The following is a 10,225-nucleotide window of genomic DNA, read 5'->3' as shown; positions in this document are numbered from 1 at the left end:
TCCACATTGGTCTCTGAGCAAGTCCCCTCCCTCTAGGACTCTTCTGCAGAGGGACCCTTCCTCGGCTGGGCCGTGGATTCACCAAGAGTCCCCAGATCTTCTTCAGAGGACTGCTGCCCTCTCCTGTTACAGACCTTTCATCAAAGGTTTTTGCACAGAGGATGGTAGTGTAGGTGCTGGATGCAAATTACCAGGGTTCAAATGCCAATTTTACCACTTAATAGCCGTGAGATCTTGGGAAAGTGTTAATCTCTCTGTGCTTCAGTTCCCAGTTCAAATGGACATAGTAATGAAGACTTCATAGGGCGTCACACAGATTAAGTGAGGTCAAGTGCTAGAGCCCTGACCCAGTGAGTACTCCTCAGTGTGAGTGATTACAGGATTAAAGGGTCTGTAGGCTGGTTTGCCCTGTGACCTCCTCCTCCAATTCATCAAGCTTCATATCCTCAGGGTGTAGAAAAAACAAATGACAAATGATATCTCCCCACACCCAGTACCTCCACCCAGTTTGACCTGATCTAGCAGATCCCCTAAGGAACCTAGAGATTTCTTCTCTGCCCTATTCTGCTTTGAGCCCAATGTCCTCCACACAGGTGTGCGATACAGTCACCCCTGGAAGCACACTGCTAGCAGGTGGGCCAGGTGTGTGAGGCACCAGGTCCTGAAACCTGCCCTCAGTGTCCACCTTTCCAGCAAGCCCCACCGGAGATGGGTTTAAAGAGGCTTGGAACTGTCTCTGTCTTGGTCTCTGATGGATCCTAACACCAACCCAGTACTCAATAGCTGTACCTTAAGTGAATGAATACATATGTAGATGAATTAAATAAATGAAAGAATGTGGTGTCTTCTCCACCAATATGCGGGTTGCTTAAGGGCATTTGTTCATTCATTGGTCAGATGTTTATTGTGTGGGAATCTTCTCAGGCACTCCTTCAGGTCCAGGCTCTACTTCACTCTGGGTCCCAGCAGGCTGACATCCTGGATGCATGACCCAGGTGCCCTTGTCATGTGGCTTCAGGAGGCCAAAAAGCAAGAGCAGGGGACACACTAACCTGGCCGGGTCGCAGTCTGGCAACGTCGCTGCTCCAGTCAGCAGGGTTCTAGTAACTACTGCTCTCTCCCTTCTGGGGTGACTGAGCACCCCACTATGGCTAGCCCTGGGGTGCTTCGCTTCCTTGTTGGTTTCCCTTAACCATGCGCACAGGTTATAAATAGTTTCTTTATTAAATGCTCTTCAAATCAACCCCCCACCTCACCCTCTCGCATTTGGTGCAGTGCTTCACTAGGTTCCCACCAGGTCCCTGGGACTTAAAGCCTGCTCTGTGGCAGGGTCCTTCCAGTCGCTGAAGCAAGAGGCAAAAATTCCTGCCTTCAGGGAAGAGACTGACAAGAAGTGTGATCAATCAATAACTAAAATATATATTAAATAGTTGTAAGAAGGGGGGTGGGAATTGTTATGGATGAATTTAAATAAAGAGACAAGGGAGGCCTCACAGTGAGGGTGACTTTAAAAAATGACCTGAAGTAAGTGAAAGGCATGGATTCTGAAAGAGAGAAGCTGAAGGAAAGAAATGCAAGGGCCTTGAGTCAGAGCTTATCTTCCTTGATAAAGAAGTGAAGAGGAGGCTGAGCTGGCACCAAGCAGGTGTTAGCGAATGTGGTTGTCATTGAAGGGGATATAGAGGGAAGAGAGAAGGAAGCACAGAGGCAGGCGCCGCTGTGCAGAGGGAGCGTTGAACGGGCAACGTTCACGTCAACACGCCAACCACAGGAGCCTCTCTCAGGCCCCCAACGCACCAAGGGATTGGCTCAGCTCCTTACCTCACACTTCATGGGCTCTAGGTCATCCTCAGGTGTGGGGCCCACCGCTCGATGCTAATTAACTCCCACCATGGCTGCTCCTCTTGGTAGAAGCTCCCTACCTTCTAGATTGCACAAGATACCAGGAAGAGAGCCAGTTCCCTGGTTTCCTGTGGCGGCCCCAGCCTGGACGGAAGCCCAGCACACTGAGGGGCCCTGGTTCCTGGGGCCTAAGACCTGCCCTCCTCCCCAGGCCCAGCACCCCAGAGTCTCCTAGGCTGACCACAGGCAAGACCAGGACCCTGCAGAGGGGAGGGGGCAGAGGAGAAAAGGAAGGGGGAGCCGACAGAAGGCAGCCCTGCCCCATGCCCGGGGAGCCTGTCCCTGGGGAGTCTCTCTCCCTTTGGTGATTGTTTCCCAGGCTCCCTGGAGCCAGAGGAGGAAGGAATGTTCTTATCGCTTCCCAGAGAGAAGACTTTCTTCTTCTTTCACAAAAATGTTAAGCTTCATAATCCGATAGGGAACCTGGACAGGCTGCAGCTGGCAGCCTGGGTTCTACTTCTGGGAAATATAGGAAGGGGGAGAGAGAAGGGAGGGTAGGAAGGGTGGAGGGTAGTGACTCCTATTGAGCAAGACCAGGAAGGGGAGACTAGGGAAGAGGGCAAGGGCCCCCAGACCCTCCCCTAATAAGTGGAAACCTTGGAGATCCACCTCAGACCCCAGGACTACGAGAGATGCCTTTCCCCCAACCCCACCTCAGCTCTGTTCTATGAAGGGGGTGTTCCCAACCAGAGCAGAGTTGACCCTGCGACCTCTGCGTGGTTGCCCTGCTCACACACCTCCACGGAGAGCCCGCTCACCCTCTGCAGGACAGGTCATTCTGTTCCTCGTGGGAAGCTGAAAAAGCCCCTCCACACAGAGCCGCAATCACAGGTCAGAGGCATGCAGTAAGTGGGGGACAAGACTGTCCCCCTCAGAAAGCCAGAGCTCAAGAGGCTATGATGCTGTGACTCTCTAGGAACAGGTCCACTTCCTGAGTTTCAGAGAGATTTCCTGAAACTCAGAACTGGTGAGCCAATTATACCTACAAGGTGACATGTGGCCATTCATTCATTCATTCAGCAGATATTCATTCAGTGTCTCCTGAGAAGAAGCCAGCTAAGTACTAATGATAAGCAGTTTCTGACCCTTTACCTCTGTCCTGGTGGCAGGTTGGCCTCCGGAACTGCAAATGTTCTAGAGGCCCACAGTTCTGGGAGGCCAGCAGGCCCAGACATTTCCTTGGGATCTCTAGGGAGGAGCAGCCCCTCCCTCAGCTCAGTATGGTGTGTTGAGGGCACCTGGAGCTTTCTTCTCTCTTCACTTCTTTCAGTGGGGGGAGGTGTGACCATGGTTAGTGATCACTGGCCCAGACAGCTACTGGATCCCAGGAACAATTGTGCTAAAAAGACAAGAATTGCTGCTGGGGTCAGCCTCCTCTCATGACAGGGAGCTCCCTGCTCCCGACAGCAGTCCATCCTAAGGCTGGGCATCGGATTTGATAGCCCTACCCATCCTACCTAAAATCAGATGTGTAACAATGCAGACTCTAATGTAAACTGGCTTTTTAAAATCAACAGTGTATTGGAATACCTTTCTATGAATACGCTGATTTCATCCTAGGATGTATACATTTATTTATATGTGTGGATTAAAAAAAAAAACTTTAATGATGGTTATCTGAGTGGGGAATCTTCCATTAAGAAGATTCTTCACTAATTTACAGATTTATATAGTGCTTGAATTTTTATAAAGTATGAATTACTTTTATAATAAAAGACAAGGACATGTCTGTTCTGAAATTTAAAATAAACCGAGATGTTCCTTTAAAATAAGAAAAACTTTTGCATGGCGAAGCAGTGGGACGAATTGAGAGAAAAGACAACTTCGCTTGGGGGAAGGTGAGAGGCAAGTGTTCTGATACATTCCATTTCACACCTGACAAGCCCTGTGCTAAGTCCCCCGAAGCAAGGTGGCTCGCATCCAGCCAGGGCACTGCCTCTCTTAGGTAAGCCCATCTAGGGAAGGAAGAGTCCACCCCAGGCACAGGGCACCGCACAGGGGGAAGGTCAAAGTCAAATTAACAGCACTAATCGCTGTTCTCCACGTGAGAAGAGCCTGTGTTTCCTTCGAGAAAGATGCAAGTTCACCTGGGTCAGGTGTCTTGTTGTCAGTGTCATCTGGGAAGGAAGCTGGCTGCGATCCAGCAGACTCTGAGGCCGCACCTCCACCTTTGCTCACTGGACAGACCCAGTGGCCACCCCCGGCGGCAGGATCAGATTTGCTCGATTCCTTGCATCTACTCAAGGCTGGGAGGTGCCCAAGTGCTCAAAAATTTTTTAAACATGAAAAGAGGACAAGAGTAGGGAGCATTGGGCTGAACTTCTTCCCCTGGGACAGACATGGCTTCTGGGGTTAAACAGGTAAGAAAAGAAAGAAAAAGATCTCTGTGCTACTCTTTTGAGATGAGCTCCACACACTTTAACAGTGGTCATTTATCAGCTTGAATACCTCCCACCTCCCCACGGTGTGTTTGGGGAATTCCTGCTTGGAGGCAGAGACCCTCTCTTTGTATGGAAGCCAAACTTCTGATTTCCCAGCCTCCTTAGAGCCTAGGGTCAAGCCATGACCTCACTCTGTTGACCCAACTCAGCCACATGAAACTGAATCTTTGAATCAGAAAATGGTGCAACAAAGATGATGTTGCCTAGAGCTTATTTAGTACAGGGTGTAACCGCCACCACACCCAGTTTCTAGAAAAGCCAGAGGCTAAGGTTCTGGGACATCCGGTACCTGGCGCTGGCAGTGACGTAGCACTGACTGCAACATCAGTGCCCTGCAGTGACAGCCCCTGGGCATTCCCTGGACCTGGTCAGCTCTGCCAAGTGATTTTGGGTGTTGTTTCTGGCGGGAGCGTGGGAGAGTGGGGACTCCAGGCCAGGAGATCTGGCCCTCCCAGAGATTCTGCCAGTTTTCCAATACCCCTTTAATAAATCTTCATCTTACCTAAATTAGCCAAAGATGGTTTTTGTGTTTACAAGGCAGAAGCCAGGTCTGAATCAGAAACTTGTGTGTGTTTGGTTCAAGGAGGTACAGGAAGGCAAGAGGTTCTCAAGAAGAGAAAATAACTGTTCCAAATCACCCATGGACGTGTAGTCCTCTGGAGAACTAAGTACTATCCATCTGTTAAAAGGGACAACAAGGGAGAACCCCTCTCCCTATACCACCCTTTGTCTCTGTACAAGACACAATAAAACAGTTCCTGAGTGGAATCTGCAGGATGGCTCAGAACTCCCAGGACAGGTCCCTTCACCGCAGCAGCCTTTCATGAGGCGCTCTCAAAACCACCTTCTGTACAGCCCTCGGGGGTGCGTGCATAGCACAGCCTATGAAAATAGTACCTGAACTCCAGGTGACATTATTCCTAAAGAACTCAGTGTGCATGGCACCCTTGAAGTTGTTAAACACAAGACAAGTGGCAGTGTAGAGGTCTGAGTTAAAAACCATGGAGCTCTGGGAAGTACATACTTTCATAGCTGGGAGTATGAAAGGAGTCTTCTATCATCAGAATGTTCCTGCCCTCCCAAAGCTTTCACCTTCCCACATCCACATCTCTGGTTCCCGCCCCAGCTGTCACAGTCCCAGGGCCTCCTGCCTCCCTTGTCCTGAACACGCCCCTTCCTTTACTGCCTTCTCTGGCATTGTGATGTCTGCATATGAGCTTCTGTTTCAAGGCAAGTTTTGGAAGGGGGCTAATGGACGAATGGTGTATGAGTATGAGTGTGTGTGTGTGTGTGCGCGTGCGCGTGCGTGTGTGTGTGTGTGTGTGAGAGAGCCCACCCATCTCACCCGTGCCAGTGAAGAACAAGCTCTATCTCTCTGGAAGCTAGGCCGGCCCTGAGATGCTATCAGCAGCTCTTTACTCTTGCTCCACTGGTGCCAACACAAACAGAGCACAGAGCCACCCTCAGGCCAAGCCTCCCTAGAAGGCCCACACCTCCATCCCACCCTCTTGGGCAGCTACCCATGGAACCAGGAGCCAGGTATCAGGCTTCAGCTGGCCAGACTCCTAGCAGCTCCTGCTGGCCCACACTGGGCCTGCAGCCCAGCCTACCCACAGGCGCTGGCCACAGCCTGTGCAACGGGACCTTAGAGCTCAGCTCGTTAGCACCCACCAGCCACCCTCCCCTCTGGCCCCTGGGGTGCTGGCTTGGCAGAGAACTGGGGTGTGTGGATGGGGGTGCCCTGACTCACCAAGCTCCCCAAGACCTCCAAGTTTGCCCCAAGACCCTTTCCACAAAGCAACAGGAAACCTAAACACTTGGGCCAGAAACAGAACATTTAGAACAATTTGAGGGGAAAAAATTATTCAGACCAATTTCAAGACATCTGAGAGCTCAAAGGGAAAATCCCAGCCACCTCTTCAGGCATCATTGTGTGTTCACGCCAAACCCCAAACAGCTTGGACCGAAGTAGCACAAAGGCTGTGAGTCCCCATATCCCTCCAGCAGGGAACTGGCCTGACGCCTGGGGATCTGGTCCTCTGGGCCACTGGGCACGTTCTCTCCTCCATGACTCCACTTTTACGGACTTCCATTATGTGCGGTTGAGGCCCGTAGTACCACCCACCAGCCGAAGCCAACCCCTTGTCCTTTAGAACTCAGCTCAGAAGCTGTCTCCTCCTCAAAGCTTCCCTGGCCCTCCAGGACACTTTGCTGCGTGCCCTGATCCATTGTGCCACATGGTCCTTAGGACTAGCATTCGCTGAGCTCCTAGCACGCTCTGAGCAGAGAGCTTCAAACGGGTCACCCATTTAAAGGGCACCACCACCTAATGAGTGGGTATCACCACTCATGTCACAGATGGGGACACTGAGGCTCAGAGCTTTTAAGTCTTTTGCCCAAAGTCAGCAGCTAGTAGTTACTAGAGTTCGGATTTGGAACCAGGCAGTGTGGAGCTCGAGGCTTGGCCCTGAATCATTTCTCGCTGCCTCTCCAGGGGCTGCCCAGAGAAGGAAAGGACCAGCTCTGCTGTGGGGAGGGGAAAGTTGAGAAGGGCAAATGGAAAGTTCCATAAGGGCTCCAAGTATCAAAGGATGCAGAAATGTTCACCAGGTAGATACAGGTGAAAATGTCAGGGAAGAGCATTTCCAGGGAAAAGCTCAGGAGCTACAAGGTCTAGAGAGGTGACATGGCAAAGGGCTGTGGCTTTGGGTTCCTGCACATGGGGTGTGAGGAGAATATGACGGGTGGATGAGGCTGGAGAGTCAGACCAGACCCTAAAGCATCCTTACACACACACACACACACACACACACACACACACACACACATGCCCCTCTCACTGGGCCCGGGGGCATGGCCTGTGTTCTCTAGCTGAGGAAGCACCACATTTGGGATAGAAGAGAGAAGTGGAGTGCTCAGATTCGACTGAAGATACCCCAGGGCCAGTCACAGCCTGTCACTGGGGCCACATGAACAATGCCAAGGATCTGAGTAGGAACAAGGGGCACCTCCGGGAGGCATTCAGGAGGTACAACTTATTAAAAACATATTGTTTCCCAGTTTCTGTGATCTATCCAATTGGTAGATAAGTTTTTGTTTAGTTTTAATTTTTTCCCTTTAAAAAAGATTATAAATGCTTATAACGACAACAAAAGAACAACCAGAAGTGTATAAAGTAAAGAAAGGAAATCACTTTCTCCTCTGTCTCCATCTACTTTCCTTCCTACAGGTCACCTCTGTGATAAATTTGGTCCTTCCAGATGGGTATGCACATGTATAGGACATTTTTTCTTACTTAAGAGCTACACATCTTCTTCTGCATCTTGCTCTTTTTTTTTTTCAATTTGTAATATATGGCGAATATCATTATTCACACATTCAATAAATATCCGTTGGGATCCTACGGTGCACCAGTAGGATGGAAGAGGGAGGCAGGAGGTCGGAGTGATGCTGCATGAGGACTGGTGCCATCTTTGCAGGCTCTGAAGAGGGAGGAAGGCGCCGTGAGCTGAGGAATGCAGGCGGCCTCTGGACGCTGAAAGTGACAAGGGACTGATTCACCCCTGGAGCCTCCACAAAGGAATGCAACCCTACTGATAGGTTGATTTCAGCCCAGGGAGACCTGTGTCAGACTTCCGAACTACAGAACAATAAGATAACAAATCTGTGTTGTTTTAAGCCACCGAGTTTTTGGTACTCTGTTACAGCAGCAAATAAAAAACTACCACAGAAGGCTAATGTAGGAAACCAAGTAAGAGATGCTGAAGCTTGGCCCAGAGTGGTGAGAGAAAAGTAGAGAGATCTATGTTGGTACCCACTATTACAAAGAGAGATACTCATGGGGGCAGACTTGGGGATCACCTGGATGTGGATGTCGAGGGAGAGGGAGGAGCCAGAGGGGATTCTGGCTTTGGTGTGGGCCAGTGGATGATGATGGTAACTTACTCTGCAAGCCTTGTGAAGGCAGGTCTTTGTCTCATTCACCGTTATGTCCTCAGTTCCTGTCAGTTGATAGAACTTAATAAATATCTGTCGAATGAATTTATTAATTAAATAAAAAAGGGAGAATCTAGGAATCTCAAGTTTGGAGAAAGACAAAGGTCAGCGCTACGTCTCCCAGGTGTCTCTGTGTCCCACCGCGGCCGTAGCCATCAGAAAGACTGGTCAGGACCAGCCCTGGGGAGGAAAGATTAGGCCACTGCAGAGGGTCCCCCAGCTACCCCTAGCCTGTGAGGCCGAGCTCAGAGAGTGTGGCCAGCCAGGGGTCCCCAAGACAGGCGAGGCAGACTGGAGGCAACTCGGTGCTGACAGTGCCCACTAATAGGCAGTCCTTATCACCCGGGAAGGAGCCGGGCGCTCTACTTAATTCGGGGGAAAGCTACTTTCCGGGAAACAGGTGCCAATTTGCAGCAATCACAATAAGAAACATCCTCTCTCTGGCTGATGCAAGCCAACAAGGTAATAGGGCATTGTGCAGTGGGGAGAGATCAAAAGAATTTTCTTTCCAAACCCACAGTGGGCACTTAATCCATCTCTCTCTCTCTCTCTCTCTCCCTCCATTACAGCCCGTGGATGTACTATTTACAGAGCCTACATTAGCTGCCTTTTTAGATATCGCACTTCCTCAAAACCACTTTAGAAGGAAAGTGAATTAGAAATGAATTTGAGACGCATGCAGCCGTTTCACTGGCTCTTCCCTGCCCCCAGGCCAGCAGCACCTTCCAGCCTGAGTGTGGGAGCCCAGGCCCGCAAGCTCCCAGGACCAACACTGCCATCCTCCAAAGCCTGTGGACGCCCTGGCTCCAGTCCATGGGGACTGGTGTCGGAATAGCAAGGCTGAGAGCAGGCTGAGGGCAAGGAATGCGTAAGGAGATGGGCACTAGGTGCCAAAACTGGGCAAAGGTTGGGAAGCCGGGATGAGACAAAGAAATAATCTGGGATGTGGATCCTCAGGAAGGACATTTTGGACACACGTCATCTTCTGCGGGGCCTCCTGGCAGGACAGAAGCCAAGCTTCCACATGGGCCTTCCCACCTTCTCTGCCTGGACCCCACACTCTGACCTCCAGGGAACCCGGCCACCATTGCTAGGTTAAGGCAGCTGCCCGTGTGGGCACCATGTTGATAGAGCTCCAGGCCTGCTTGCAGCACTGTCTTCCCTGGCTCCCTCCCTCCCTCCTCCAGACACCTGGGAGGGGGGAGGAATGCTACAATCACTCCCTGATGCACAGGCATCTTCCAGGTGTGGGATTCCAGGAAGGGCAAGGGAAGGCAGGAATGTGGGAGGTTTTGGTCCTCAGAGTGCAGGGAAGTTTCAACATAGGAGAATGCTCTGTCAGAAATTCCCCATCCAGGCTCCTCCTTTTACAGGTAAGAAAGTTTGTGAACTAAGTGATAGACTAGGACCTGACATTTCTGACCCACAACCAAATGCTTTTGCCTCCATTTGATGATATTAAAATCTAAGTGGTACAACTGGAAAGAAACTTGAACTTCATCTAGTCTGAGGTTCCTGGCCTGGAGTTGGGGGCATGGAGGGGAGAAGAGGATCCCATCCCAGGCCCAGCTCCATTTAAATCATCTTATTTATTGGGATTTCCCCTAAGAGTTTCAAAACAAATGAATTATTAAATGAAGGGAGAAGCCAAGGGTCACAGCAGGCCAGTGGGCCTCCTCTCCTTACTATATGAGATACTGACCCTCAGATGGCTTCCAGAGATCTCCACCTCCTTGACCATGCCCTTGTGTAATTCCCTCCTTGGAGTATGGGCTGCACCTGGCGACTCACTTCCCACCAGTGGAATATGGTAAAAGTGAAGGACATCACTCTGAGATTAGGTTGCCTTGCTCACCCTCTGTCACTTGCCCTCTCTCTCCACCATC

This window comes from Pteropus medius, unplaced genomic scaffold, assembly GCF_902729225.1.
Source record: "Pteropus medius unplaced genomic scaffold, Ma_sr-lr_union100, whole genome shotgun sequence".
In the NCBI taxonomy this organism is placed as follows: Eukaryota; Metazoa; Chordata; class Mammalia; order Chiroptera; family Pteropodidae; genus Pteropus; species Pteropus medius.
The sequence above is the reverse complement of the archived record's forward strand: the minus strand, read 5'-3'. Positions refer to the sequence as shown.